Here is a 15951-nt window from a genome sequence, read left to right on the forward strand (position 1 = left end):
ATATTCCAGCTATTCATCAATATGCCATTTATATATTGAAGTTTATACATTTTCTGAATTGTAGTCTATGAATTACCACTCCAAGCTTACAGAGTTTGGTCATAAATGACGTACTTTCATTTCCTATTAAGTTTCAAGGAAACTTTTGAGTCTTCTAAACAGTGACTATCAGGAATTTATATTTTGTGGACAACATAGGCTATAACAAGAATCCTCAATCCCTGTCCTCCAAGGCCCGTGTCCTGCAGACGTGTGCATATCTTGATGTCAAGGGATACTCCTAGAAACTGCAGAACAGACAGTAGGGAGAACGGAAGGCAGACTTTGGACTTAAAAACCTTAAAATAATCTGGTCTGGTCCAAGACTGCTTTGCCTATCTTGAGACGTTGTTGTTGTTGTCATTCCTCTGACTCCGGCTTCACAATGTTAAGTGGTTAAAATTCTGATTTAAGTTGGTGAATTTCAGTCATTACAAAACATTTCCAGAGTATTTTCTTACATTTCACCAAGAAGTTCAGCCTCAATGGCCTCTCTAAGTGCTGCAAAATAACTTTCTGTTCCTCCTTCCATCATGTCTTGTGTCTGTTTTCTAAATTGTGGATCCTCAATTTGGATTTGTACTTTCTTTTTGAGGACTGAAAGTTGGCCCTGAACCAGAGTGTGACACTTTCTATCACTGTGGTCAAAGTGGCAGCTTGAGCCTCTGTTGCAGAGTTTAATATCTGCAGGAAATATCCCAAAGAGATGACGTGTCCAGGCAGACACCCACAGGAAACTGAAAACCACCTGACACCTAAACAGACTCTTAAATTGTACAAAAACTAATTTCCATTATTATTAATTTGAGCTTTAAAATGTTTTTTCCCTCAATGGATGCATCATCCTGAGGAGAAGATAAAAAGGAGGACAGTGGATAAAGCAGAATGGTTTCTGAGTGTGGAGGACTGCCAGCATTATTTTTCCAGAAGTGCTGACAGTTCCCATCCAGAAAATGTGCTTAGAAACCCTGACAATTTTCTGCAGTCACCTATTTAGTTTCCCCCACTTTGGTCTCAATGGATCTTTTTATAACTGCGGCAGCAGAGTTTAGGAAGTGGGCCAAAGTTATCTCCCATATGCTTCAGTGTGAGACTAAATGTTGAGTTTCCCTTCGAGGATGAAAATGGCCTGGAAACGTCCAGAGGAAAAAGAGCAGTGAAGAAGTGACAGACAAAAGAGACGTAAATAAAAGACCAAACAGTGCGACTGTTCAGACAGACCAAAGAGGAACAACGACTGAAGCTTTAAGACTTTGCTCTATTTGTTCCTCACTGTTTTGAAGGTTCCATCTGTATGCATATGTATTTAACGTAGATCATAAATGAGGCTTTAGTGGATGTCCAAACATTTTCTTTTCTTCTCATGATCTGTTTACATTCACAACCTTAAACCAACTACTTATGCAACCGATGCCACTACCATTTGGTAACCCCATAGCGTTGCTAACCTAGCCTAGTAAGCAGAGAGGCTTTGTCACTAGAGGCTCTCATGTTGGTGGAATACATGCTTCTCAATCAAGTCCTATTTTGCAGTTCATAAAATGCTCCATTTCTTTATCAAAATGTAAAGGCTTCATCTGTTTGAGTCCCACTTCTCCATCAAGTTTCCTCTGAGTGTCTTAGCTGCATCCTGCTTATTATCGAGTTATGATAGTAAACATTGTAGAAACAGGTTTAGTCGTCTTGAAAGGAAAGTGACCAACTTGGTCCCTTCAAAGATGACCAAAAGTTTCTGATACTTATTTTTAGAATCTTTAGACAGAAACCAAGCTGATCTGCTTTTGTGCAACAACCCCAAACAGTGAAAATGGTTAATTAGAAAAGAGAGAATTTCAGCCATAAGTAGAAATAGAAATCCTGTAGCTCATCATGCGCCCCCAAAACCCTGATTTAAGCATTGGGGATCAGTCTGATCATGCATGAAATCTCCAAATCTGACACCCAGGGTCCACAGAAAACCTGTAGAGAAACTGCTGATCTGACAAGTAGCTTAACAACGGCGTAAACCCCTAGGAATAAATGAACTAACAGGCTGACATCCTGTGAAAATACTAACTTGATGTTCAGACATTAAAATGTTGATTTTTTTTTCCTGATTTCAGTGCAGACAGTTTAATTACAGCTCTGACTGGTAAAAGCTGCCTCCCTTCTCCACTGCTGATTGCATAAACAACTATGAAAATACTTTGGTACTACCTCCCTGCCTCTGTCTGTCGCCTTCATATAATTTGGACAAGATAAGAACCATCTGGTGATAATTGAAACTGTTAAGCATGCAAGAACAACATGTGGTTGCCAGGATATTTCTTTGTGATTCTCTTGATAATTATGGAATTTGTAGAAGATTATGACATACTGGGAGCAAGAAATGTATTTCAGTCTTTTGGCTTTGCATGTGAAATCATTTTTGCTATTCAAACCAAACAGAGACTAACTACCAAAGTAATGATGATTTAAACAATACTATAAGGCAGTGGATCAATCCCACTTGATGCTGTCAACTGTCCATCTGAACTTGATTTAGACTTGGCTGGTCTTTGACCAGCAAGGAGAATCTGGACTCCAAAACACCAAGAGTTCACTGTGGAATGAAATTACATTACTGAGGTTGATAAAATGCTGCTGATCCTTCATCCTGCTCATGTGCTTATGTTCAGGCCCTGCCATAGTTCTTCTAGCTAAACCAATTCTGGGTTGGCCATGAGCTGGCCCAGCACAGAACCAAGCCTTCATCCAACCTGTTCGCATTGGCAGTGTCTTTCCTGCATAAATAAATAACTAACTAAATAAATAAATAAATCTTAATAAAAAAATAATAAAAAAAACAGAACTGGGTGTTTTGTGATTAAATTACACTTGTCATTAAATAAATGGATTTAAAAAGAATTTCTTATGAGGATGGAGGAGCTGAAATTGGTAAGTCGGCAATAAATGAGCACATGCAGCAGTTTGTTTAATTTGGAAATCCCAGTTTCTTCTTCTACTGTTTCCAGAAAGTAAGATAATTTTCTGCATGTTAAAAGGATTTTTTCCATTTAAACGTGATGCATGTAAACACACATCATGATCAGAACAACTTTTCCAAGGTTCATGTAAATGGTACAGGTCTGATGGGAGTTTGATGCATCTCACCTTTTTAGTTTAGCCTTTTGATTTGACTTTATTCATTTTCTGTTATTTATCTCACCTTATCTTATCTGTCTCATTTATCTATTTTATTTTATTATATTTTATTATAGCTTCTTAACTGTTTCCCTATTTTATCGTTGTTTTAATCATCAATCAATCAACCTCGTTTCATCATTTTAGTCCTCAACTGTGGAACAGCCTGCCAGAGAGCCTCAGGGCTGCAGAGACTGTTGATGTAGCTTCTTAACTGTTTCCCTATTTTATCGTTGTTTTAACTGTTTTAACATTTTTAACTCCAGTGTTTCTTTATGGGGATCCTAAACTCTGGGAGTCAAGCCTGCTTGGTCTGCCCTCTGCAAACATGACTTGACTGGCTCCTGGTGTGAATGGGTCCCCAAAAATGCCGTTTCCTCACAGCAGCGCCAAGCCAGAGACAGATATTAGGAGTTTGTGTGTGTGTGTGTGTGTGTGTGGATGGGTGAGGGGGGGCGGGTGGGAGGTGTTTAATCTGTCACATAACTGGGTGTGTAAATGGCTTATTGTTTTTGTTCTGTGATTTTCTTTTTTTTTTTTTTTTCATTTTAATATGCATTCATTTATACTATGTAAAGCACTTTGTGTTGCCTTTGCATGAAAAGCGCTTTATAAAAAAAATTTGATTTGATTTGATTTGATCTACGTGGTTTAGGCTAATAAAGATTGATTTGATGCTGGGACAGGCTCCAGCTTACCCGTGACCCGTAATGGACAAATCGGTTCAGAGGCAAGGCAGTTTACTTCTACAGCACATTTCATGTACAGGACAAGTCAAAGTCCTTTTCATAAAACAAAAGCATTACAGATATAAAGCAATAGTAAAAGGCAGCAACATATAGCAAGAATCACAATAAAATAATAAATTACATTAAAATGATTGAAAGCAAGATAAGTTAAAAGTTACTGTGCAGAATTTATACATAGGTGCATGAGAAAAGAAATGTTTTTAACCTGGATTTAAAAGTGTCAACGTTTGGTGAAAGTTTAATCTCCACTGGCAGTTTGTTCCATTTGTTTGCAGCATAACAGCTAAATGCTGCTTCTCCTTGTTTAGTCTGGACTCTGGTCTGGACTCTGGTCTGGACCCTGGTCTGGACTCTGGACTCTGGTCTGGACTGGTTGACCAGAGTCTTTGGATCTAAGAGCTCTGCTAGGTTTATATTCTCTGAACATATCACAGATGTATTCTGGGCCTAAACCATTCTGGGATTTGTGAACGATCAGAAGGGTTTTACAATCTGGTCTGTGACTGACTGGAAACCAGTGTATTGGGCTGCAGTCACAGACAGAGACAGAGACACATAAAGTTGTGTATTATCTGCAAAACGTTGATAATTAATACTATAGTTCTGTAATATTTGACCCAAAGGGAGCATATACAAGTTGAACAAAAGAGGTCCAAGGACTGACCCCTGGGGGACTCCACAAGTCATGGCCACTCGTTCGGATTCATAGCTGCCGATCAGAACAAAATAACTCCGGCCTTCTAAATATGACCTGAACCAGTTAAGGACCGCTACAGAAAGTCCAACCCAGTTTTTCAGCCTGTGCAACAGGATTCTGTGATCTACAGTATCAAACACAGCACTGAGATCCAACAGAACCAGGACTGATACTGGATTAGAACCAGGACTGATACTAGACCAGAACCAGGACTGACACTAGACCAGAACCAGTCCTTTACCACTGTGACCAGAGCTGTTTCAGTGCTGTGATGAGGTCGGAAGCCGGACTGAAATTTATCAAGATTTCCACTTTCATTTAAAAAGTCATGAAGCTGGTGAAATAAAATTTCTCAATAATCTTGGAAATAAAAGAGGTTAGAGACGGTCTATAGTTGTTCATTATAGAGGCGTATAGAGTCCTTTTCTTTAGGAGGCTTAATAGCAGCTTTCTTTAGTGACTTGGGAAAAATGCCTGATGCCAGTGAGCTGTTATCAGCTGTTGTCAGTAGGAGATCACTTTCTACTGAGGAAAAAACTGTTTTTAAAAAGTCGGATGTTATCATGTCCAGAGTGCATGTTGTTGATTTTAAATGCCAAACTGTTTCTTGTAGGACTTTTAAATCGAACCATATTAAGTTGTGACGTAACATCAGAATTATTTCCAGGTTTTAGACACAGACTAGTTTTCTTGTTTGACTGTGTGGACTTAATATTGTGCCTAATTGTTTTAATTTTTTGGCTAAAAAAGTTGGCAAATTGGTTGCATTTCTCAGAGAATGAATGAATGAATGAATGAATGAATGAATGAATGAATGAATGAATGAATGAATGAATGAAAGACTGATTTGATTCTGTTATGTTAATTAAACTTGTTGCATTCTTTGTGAAACTGGTCAACGAATTCTTCTCAGCATCTGACCCAAAATCAGCTTTTCTTTTTCTCCCACTTCTAAGACAGGAGAGGAATAATGACTATTTGGCTGCTCCTTTCTTCTCGCTACATTTTCCCTGTCCTCACCCAGCATCTGCTGCTCTCTGGGTCTCTGTGCAGGCAGACTTGGCAGACTTTGACGGGCAGCTAACTAAGCCAATGGACGACTTCCAGGACTTTTAAACAGCATCTGCCGGGTCCTGCAGTTTAACCTAAGTGATCCACGAGGACGCGCACGTGAACCCTGATGAGCACAAGCTTCATAAGAAGAGGACAACCACCCCCTTCCTGATTAAGAAGGTAGGCAGGCATAATCCCAGATAATAAATCTTCCTGCTTTTGATTTGCTGAGCTGGTTTGGGTGTGTTTACTGACTACAGGCTGATTTCTGATATGTGATTGGACGATGGCAACATGTTTAACAGCCATACTTTTCTGAGAAAACACTGCATGTTCTACTTCTCTGTGTAAAAAAGTACCTGTGTGGCAGTTAATTATGTAGAGGGATGCTGTTATTGTTTTTTTTCTTCTTTTGGACATGACAGATGACACAAAATGAAAGCTGTTAGAAATGTCTGATGTCTAAGTGTGCTGCTTTGAGAGTGTTTGCTTGCTATTAGAAACACTTCGCATCTGAGTTAGATGCATTGGAGCGTTCTGTATGAGTAAGTTGAGTTAATTTTAGAGGACACATTACCTCCCAGAGATTAATCCAGTCTGACTTGACTTATTGGCTGTTGTAGGGTTGGCAGTTGTTGTAGGACTGCTGTTATAAAATGTCCTCCCTCCACTTGGCTGGAACAGGTATGATGGATTACTGTTATATTTACATCCTTCACTTTGTTGTATCTGTGAAGCAGCAGCCCTGAGTTTAGTGTTTTCATCCTGATTTAATTGATTTCTCTGCTCCAGCTGTAATTTGATCATTTGTTTCTCATGGTGGCTTTTTATCTTGTATCTGCCAAACATATACACATTACAACTATGAAATGAGCAGACTTACGTGCACAACAGAAATGAAAAAGGGTGCACAGATAATCATTTTTTACATTTTTGTAGATACTTCTCCTGAATAATGAATAAATTTAATTATTTTAGCACAACGTTGCAGTTTGTAAATTGTGATAAATCTAGTCTTTGACATTATTCCATAGAGCTTTGCACTTTTTTATGCGACATAGGGCCTCATTACAAACTCAATTAAAATAGGATGCTACTGTCAATTTATTCAGAAGTTGAGACATGTGACTTCTGTGAAGGAGATTCAAGATCCAAACATGGGTGGATGTTGAGCAGTGAGGTGATGTTCAAACACAAGGGTTAAGAAATGGTATGATCCATTTAAATTATACTCTTAAATTGTACATGTAGGTGTGCTAAGACCTTTACTTTTGTCATTTCCTGGTTGGAAGTTTACCTTTAAGCTACACAATACAGTATTGCTTGTTTAAGGTTACATATCCAAACTACTGTAGTTACTTCATTTGGGTCAAGGAACAAATACACATTCACCTTTAAATTGTGATAATACAAAGAAACATGAAATTTCTCTCCTCACCTGTTTTTCCCCCCTATGTGATGGAGGTTAAAACCATGCTAACAATTCTTTCTGGGGGTGCATGGCTCAGCAAGGCAGAGCGGTCGTCTTGTAACCCGAGGGTTGCTGGTTCGATCCTCAGCCAAGTCGAGTTCATGTCGAGGTGTCCTTGGGCAAGACACCAAACCCCTAATTGCTCCTGATGGGTCGTGGCTGAGCGCGTTGCATGGCAGCTCAGTGTGTGAATAAGTGAATGTGATGTATGATGTAAAGCGCTTTGGGTATCATTCCAGGTACAGTAAAAGTGCTATATAAATACGGACCATACGGACTCAGATGCCATAGATGACTTTCAGCACATTCGTCATTAAAAACATATTAAGTTTGGTAGGATTTGAGCAAAGCAAAAAGCAAAGATTTCAGTCAGGATAACACCAGGTAAACACAAACAATTGGTAATATTGGAGCCAAAGTCAGCCAAATAGGTTGTTTTCTACTTCCACCAGCTGGTAGATACAACTTATGCCAATTTCAGTGTCTACTGCCTTCCACTGGAGCAGTTGGACACGAAAATAACCGTGTGCTTCACCAACATCTGCCACTGTGCATCGTTTTAGGGAGTGTAAACCTCCCCAAATCCCTGAGCAATTCGAACCCTGATTGAGACTCAGTTTGTGTCCATAACGTTGAGTTTAAATTCCCTCTCATCCTGTTTATTTTTCACTCAGCAGATTTCCGAGCTGCTGCTAAATTGTAGAAGGTTTGACCCAGGAGAGAGTGTGAGAATCAGTCAAACACTGAAGATACACCTGCTGGGTTTCTTCCCTCGCTGTGAAACATGATTGGCTCCAGTCAGCCGAATCCGCCAGAGAAAAAAAGAACTAAACAAAAAACACTCCGTGACATTCCTCATTCACTGATTTACACAAAGGAGATGCAGTTAAAAGAGTGTCTACCTGTCGGGTTGTGATGTGCTCCAACGGCCCATGAGTGACCCCAATGAAATCTCCTGCATGGAGTCATAATCAAAAACATTTTAAATAGCTCTAAATTAGTGTGTGTGTGTGTGTGAGAGAGAGAGAGACAGAGGCTGAAACTAATGTGGTCTTAATAGCCACATTAGTTTCTTAGTCCAACTGAATTGTTAAAGAACTCAGATAAGCGATTAGGCCCATTAGCCAGCTGTAGATCTCATAACACACATTGAAATGAGTCCTTTGGTACATGAGCTACCTGCACGCACCTGCACACTTCACACACCTCATGCATCACAAAGCACACTTCACACACAAGTGTGTACAAGCAATTTGTCTTTGTCATTAACTTTCACACTTAGCCTTTACAAACACACACATTTGTTTATTTCCCACCACTCCGGGTGTCATTGAAGGCTTATCCATCAACTCATTTGTTGCTACGCTGTGAAAGGAGTTTCCTAATGAGGCAGAGTGATGACAAACAGATTAATAAGAAGCATGGTGAGGTGCATATTGAGAGTAAAGGCTGCAGCATGAGTCGGGCGATAAATGGAGGTCAAACAGGAAAAGGCGACAGCTGCAGAATCCGTTGCATTCGTTCTAATAATCGGGCCGAAGAAGGAAGATTTTATGTGTGCTAGTTTGATTTAATGAGAATTCACCTGTGATTGATAAGAGAAAAATTTGTAGAAGGTTAGTTTTTTTAGAGAAAATAATGATTAAATGAAGAGGCAACATCTGGAGAGGTTTCCTGCTTGAGTTGATTCCTGCAGAGTGGATGACCTCAGTTATCAAACCAGCACAATGATTTGGCGTTACTATGACAGTAAATGTTGAAAAAACTTCCTTTTTTAGTCTCTACATCATATTATGCCTCTCTTTGTCACATCTACACACTCACTGTAGAGGCTATATGAAATTATAAGAGGTATAGACGACTTTAATTAGCAGGAGTGCAGACAAATTTTATTCACCATCAGATTAACTTCTTCTAAATGAAAATAGGAGTACAAAACACGAAAAATACTTTTGTACATACTGCTATTTGAGTCAAGCATAATATACAGATGAAATGAGCAAGAACAGCCTGATAACGTGGAGTCTGTCTGGTGACATTGGAATATATTTCATTGCAGTCACAGATTACTTAAATTTAGAAATGAGATATTAAGGTTGTGGCTCCACGTTGTGTGTCGAGAACTTGTCCACCTATTTTTTTTGTTTGCCTAAATCAGGGGTGGCCAAGTGCAGCTGTCAAGAGCTACTAGCTTTTAGATGCTTCCCTTCTCCAACACACCTGAATCAAACGAGTGGCTCGTTAGGCTCTGTAGAGCTGAATGATGTGGGAGAAGGAATTCAGTCATCCGATTGTGTGTTGGAAAGTTCTGGACTTATAGTTCTGGAAATAAGTAAAGTAAGGGAAGTTTTTTTTAAGTTTAGGTCATTTTATTTTCCCTAATGTGAAGTTTTATTTGCAGACAGGTCCTCAAAACATTACATCAAACAATAAAATCCACTCACACACACCAAACAATGAGGTCATCAATAAAAACCACTGAGGAAATGAAAAAAACACCAGACATTTCAAAGTGTTTTACATAAAATATTAAATACAACAGCTTGCAGAGGAAGCATTAAAAAGTACATTAAAACAAACAACTCAAATGTCAAAAGTCAGTCCTTTATGTTAGCTTAGTTGTAAGGTAATGCATCTACTAGACCAGCGGTTCCCAACCTTTTCTCCTCGCAGAACCCCTTTATGCAAATACTGCCATGGACCCCCTGCCTCACCCTGTGCTGAAACCATGCTTAGTTTTAGGCTTTTAAAAGTGAGTTTCTCATAATATATATTGTATTCTGGTTCAGTCCTGTCCTGAGGTAAAGCCAACGTTAAATGAACAACATACAGCCTTACTTTTATTCATTAAAACGAGGACAATTTGTGGACATTAATCACAATGGATCTAAACTTCGAGGCCTCAGGGACACCCTGTGCTCTTTGAGGGACCCCCATGGGGGTTGCCGGACCCCAGGTTGACCACAGACATCATGATAATCTACATTCTCAGAGACATAGTAGTAGACAGCACTGGTTTGTACGCCCGTTAAAACAGCGCCTCCCCACGGTTTCTGGTGCTGCTCTGTTTTCTACTTCTGGCTACACAGAGCTCTGCAAACAGACTGAAATGTGCATTGTTACGGCTGCCTGTCATTTCACTAATTACCCTCTCATTTTGCATGGAAATGCCTGTGTGCCATCACCCGCTGGAGATTGGTTATGCTCTACACACCTTGCTTACTGGCTCCATGCACCACACCTCTGCCTTCACCCAGTTGATTGGATAATTGCCGGGCCAATCATCATCACTACAGCCAAACGATGAGGAAACTAAAGCTGTGGATTCTTTGGCAGCTGTTTGCACAGACAGTCTGTCCTTGGTCTGAGAGTGTTGGTTGTGATTGTGTGCTTTGCTTGGTGGTTTTGTGCTTAGAAGTCCTCAGTTTTATTGTAGATTTCCCACAGTGTTAAAACTGTTTGGGCTTTTGTGGTTTACTGACTGATAGTCTGGATTTCTGTTTGTGGTAAGTTTTAAAGCCCTTTTGGTTTCTCCCTTAGTTGTATTTTGTTAGCTTAGTAGTAAAAGTAGAATGTGTTGGGCTAGTTTAGGTTTGTAGTTTATAGCTTTTCTTTTGGTTAAATTTTATGTATTGGAGTAGTTTCACCTTTTGTTACTATATAGAAGATTACCTGGCCAGTTTTTGTTCACCTTTTTTGGTTATTTTCGGATTTGCTTTCTACTGGCTTGTTTTGAGTTAACTTAGAAAATAGCTGTTATATTGGTTTCTTGATTTAAGCAGCTTCACTAACCCCAACACGTGATTCACCACCATTTGTCTTTGTATTTATCCTCATTCCCACTTGTAACAATAAATTCTGTTATCTCCCGGGTTTTACATCTGTCCACAATTCTCATTGTTTTGTTACGCCCATCGTACCCCTGTACGGGGTCGTAACATGCATGAAACGAGTGCAGAAGATCGTCCCTGTCAATATTTAACATAAATATATCTTTCTAATTCTAATTGATTAATCCTGACAGATCTCAGACCATCTTCTTCAATACTTTAGCACTCAGACATATGTCCCTCCAGATTTACAGTAGGCTGAGTGGTGCCTGTGTTCTGGGAATTTGTAGTTTTGGAGGAACAGTAAAATGGTTCCCCCGCTGAATGATTGACTTAGTGTCCCGTCTCTGTTAGCAAACTGTTGAGTTGGGTAACACGAGTGAGCTTACTTAGATCAGAATAATTCCTAGCAAGATTAAAATTAAATTAAATCTAAATTATTCATGATACATGTGTGCTATAGGCAGAAATCCCCAGACATAACTAGCACATGGACACGACTCAAGTTAATTATCTCGTTCCCATCTATCAGAAATTCATGGCTATGAAGTGATATATTGATTTTACCAAACAGGCTCTTCATGCCACCTGAAAAACAAGATTTTTCATTTTTATGTTTTATATCTGAGTGGAAGCACCTTTTCATGGATGTGATGTTTTTATTTTCATCACGAGCAGACAGTTAGCAGCTGAGTATTTCTGTTTGTTGCAGACTTTGTCTTGTTTTCCAGCTGTCTTCTCAGCTCTGAACCAAAAGCTGCATTTTAAAGAGGCTCTTTATCTGTTGTTGCTCTTATTTACCTGCAGCTCAGTCGTTCAGACGTAAACACAAACACTTGTGGGCAAAATAAGGCTCCTGTTCGATCATGTAAAATCATTGCTTTTTCCAGAGTTGCACTATTGGATTCAAACCTAATGTTTCTGTATATGAATTTTAAAAAACACACTCCCTGTTCCTTTTAGTGCAAAGTCAAGGTCAGCAGACATATTACAGCCCTGACAGGAGCGCTGGGCTGAGCCAGGGGAGCGAGGACACGTCCGGCTGCTGGCAGCCTGCTCGGCCTTTCTGCCTCCCGCTCTGTGGCGCTTTAAAGCTTTATTGATGTGGACAGAGCAGTGGAGCACACACGCCTATTAGAGAACGCCGTGTTGGCTGCTGTGTTGCTTTTATGGTCATTCAGTGGCCGACGGGAGGGAGGGAGGGAGGGAGAGGAGCTTCCATCTTCTCACCACTGTTTATTTATTTATTTATTCAAACTGAAAAAATACTTAAAATGGATTTAGTTGTGGTGAGGTAGACAGTCAACTTATAACTGACTATATTTGAGACGCTATTCTGCATATCTTGGATGGAACCAGTGCTTATCTGACTTCTCCAACCAGTCTGCCCATTCTCTTTTCACCTCTGACATCAACCAGACAATCTGGTCCAGACAACTGTTGCTCAGTGAATATTTTCTCTTCTTCAGACCATTCTCTGGAAACCCTGGAGATGGCTGTGTGTGGAAATCCTGTGCATGCAGATCTCTATGTAAAGAGCTGTAATATAGCATCAATGCCGAGGAAGCAACCTGCATCTAACTCACCTGAGCTCCAGATCAGCTAATTCAATAAGTTCAGGGTTTTCCACACTAGTAATTTATTCAGCAATAATCATTGACCACAACATGCCAGGTCTGCACTGCTCTACATGCTTACAGTGCAGCCAACATGTGTCTTCTCAGACAGATTCTCCAGGAATCCTCAATCCTGGTTCTCGAGGGCCAATGTCCTGCAAGTTTAGGAAGTTTCCCTGCTGCAACACACCTGAGTCAGACTCAGACATGATTTCAAGCTCTGCACAAGTCTGCTAGTTACCCAGTCATATGAGTCATGTGTGTTGACGCAGGAAAACTCCTAAAACCTGCAGGACACCAGACCTCGAGAGCTCGGGATCCCAGGACAATATCATAAGAATCACCCCTTTAAAAGGTCATTTTACACATCAAAAATCTGATACATGTAAATATCACTTTGATTTATTACCTCAGAAAATACTTGATGTCATCACATTTATTTATTCCAACAAGATACAAGCACACTGACTTTCGTAAAGAGCTGAGTTGGAGTGAGCAGAGTCACATCAGCTACCAACTGAAACCTAATTGTTCCACTGGCACATTTAGAACAGGCATGTCCAGCTCCGGTCCTCAAGGGCCAGAGTCCTGCAGGTTTTAGATGTTTCCCTGCTTCCCTGACAGCTTGTAATCAATTTCTACCCAAGCATGATGACCCAATAATCCGATTCAGGTGCTGCAGCAGGAAACATCCAAAACCTGCAGGGTTGTGGCCCCGGAGGACCGACTTTAGACGCCTATGATTAGGTAAACTAAACGAATCTTTCTTGACTGATGGAAACAACTCATCGAAACACTATTCACTTTGGAAAAGGTCTTAATTGTCATATCATCTTTGTTGATTAAAAACAGCCTTATTAAAATCTCATATATACATTTATACATGTAATTTACTCACATGAGATACTTTAACAGAAGCATGATTACTGTCAGATTCCCCTACTCTCTTCTAACTTGTCACGTTCTTCTTTTATGTCAGCAGCTTGCTGCACTTTTTGTACATTTTCTGCTGCCTGTGCATAAAAACTTTTCCTACAACTTGTGCTGTTCAATAAAGACACAGTTTGTCAATTATAATAGCGCTTCTTCAGCAATAACACACACCCAGTTTTGATGATAGAGTTGCAAATACTCTCCTAAATGGCCTCTGCTTCCCTATCCTCTCAACAACAGCACTTTCCACCATTTATCCTCCTAAAGTGAGCTCCTGTTTGCAGGGGGGGCTGAAGGAGGGAGTTTCAGTCTTAGCCTGAGTGATAAGAGTCCGTCTGTACCTGCAGCTGCTGTTAAGCGAAGCCTCGTGCAGCTTTAAGATGTTTTTTTTATTATTTCAGGTGAAGTCAGCAGCTGGGTGAGCTGCAGCTTGAAGTCAGTGGTGATGAAATAGCTCATCTGAACATTTTAGCCTTTGAGAACAGCTGCTGTCAGACGTGGTTTGGAAACACGGCTGCAGGGATTTGTAGCATCAGTCTTCCTGATGTTAATGATACATCACACCTGTCCAAATGGGATTAATGGAGGCTGAACTCGTACCTGTCAGATATTTAATTCAGTCTCAGCAGTTTGGATAGGTCGCAGTCTGAATCACATTGTACACGTAAAAAGACGATAAAGGTTTGTCTTTGTTAGTTAAACTTTCTTGTGCATGGCTTTAAATGCGCAACATTTTTCTTCTCAACTGGTATTTTGGGCTCAGGTGTCGAAAGTAGAACTTTATTTAACCTTTTTCTTCCATCAACACATCAGATTATTCTGATAGATCGACCGACATTAGCGTTTACATGTTTTTTTTTTTCTATCTTTCTGTCTTGAATCAAGCTGACTGGGAACTTTTATTTCTCTGGATGTTTAAACATGGCTGTCACAAAGTTTTAGTTGGTCTGGTTGGTCCTTGTTTGCATTGGATGTTTATTTCCCTGTTTTCCGTTCACGTATTTCTCTCCGATTCATTTTCTTGTGTTGCATAAAGCAGCAGACTCCTCTAATTAGTTCATCATTTTTCTTACCAACAGCAATTTTACTGCCAAGACGGTGGAGTAAAGGCAGCAGATGAGCTTTGTTTAGCTTCTTCTCGCTGCCAGCCTCGTCATCATGCAGTTTGCTGAAGGTAATCATGTTTGTTTGGACGTTTTCTGACAGTTTTGACAATTAAGAACACTGGCAGCCTCTCTTGTTCAGAGTTTCAGTTTCTCAGTAGTTTCTTTATCTTTCAGTAAAGGCTGCCTTTCTTCAATATGAGTCATTGCCAGCTGCGATGATAATTCTAAAGACAGATTTATAGCTGCATACGCTGCATGTCACTCTGTGAATGCACCCCTGTGTTTCAGTGATTGGAGATGGAAACACTTCTGTTCCCAGATTTATTTTCCTTGGCTTTCCATTATCATTTATTTGGCTCCAGCACATCGGCTCAACAAACACACACTCCAGTTAAATTGCTTTTAATATTTGGCAGCAGCGTGAACGGCTGACAGTTGCATTCAGAGGTTGCATTCATCAGTGAGCGTCACAGCATCTTAAATAACTGCAATAACAAAAACACTCATTTAGTAATTATACTGTAGAGAGACACTACATGGTCCTAAATGTTTACTACTGGAAATGCATCTAAGAGAAGCAGCCAGGAGTCCAGATGTGAACATGTGTAACCGACCAAACTCCAAAGAACAGCTGGAAAATAATCATCTAAGCATAGTGGTGATGCTAAAGACTAACTGAGATGATGTGTGGAGGTAAAAGCAGCCAGAAAACATGTTTACAAGGACAAAACATGTAAAAATGAAACATGTGACAGCTGTTAGTCTCTGTTGAAGTATGATGCTGTGGATAACTGATACTCAGAGTTTCTGAGACTGATTTCATCACCATACGGTAAAAACTTTGCTCCAAACCTTCATGGAAATCCTCTGATCCTTGTCTTCTGCCCCCTGGTGGAAACGTTTTGAACAATAATAATCTTGCGGTATCACAAGGAACAAATTTTTATTTATTTTACATTTTGTTATTAAAGGGTAAAATCCATGGTGGTGCAGACTTTGTGTGTGTGATTAAGAAAAATAGATTATGAAAATTTAAAATGATAAGAATAAAAGTATACATACAAAATACATAAAGAAATTATTAAATAAAATCAATAAGTGTGATTAAATAAGTTAATCATTAAAAATACATTTTATTTGTTTTGTATTTATTTTATAGAATATTTCCTAATTTCATAATTGAATTATTTAATTATGGTAAAAAACGGTTCTACATAGAAGGCAACAGTAGTAGTGGTCATCGGAGCGCTGGGGGCCGTGTCCCCCACACTGGAGAAGTGGCTCCAACAGATACC

The 15951-nt window shown here is 39.6% G+C and overlaps 1 long non-coding RNA gene across 1 annotated transcript in view; it reads left to right on the plus strand.

Annotated features, from left to right (window-relative positions):
• The window catches only part of LOC121646076, a 314450-nt gene that overhangs the window by 198416 nt on the left and 100083 nt on the right, over positions 1 to 15951 (plus strand). The window contains exon 6 of the long non-coding RNA XR_006011554.1: positions 5701 to 5880. This is a non-coding gene — a long non-coding RNA (uncharacterized LOC121646076). The remainder of the gene's footprint in view (positions 1 to 5700; positions 5881 to 15951) is intronic.

Source organism: Melanotaenia boesemani, chromosome 9 (genome assembly GCF_017639745.1).
Source record: "Melanotaenia boesemani isolate fMelBoe1 chromosome 9, fMelBoe1.pri, whole genome shotgun sequence".
Taxonomy (NCBI): Eukaryota; Metazoa; Chordata; class Actinopteri; order Atheriniformes; family Melanotaeniidae; genus Melanotaenia; species Melanotaenia boesemani.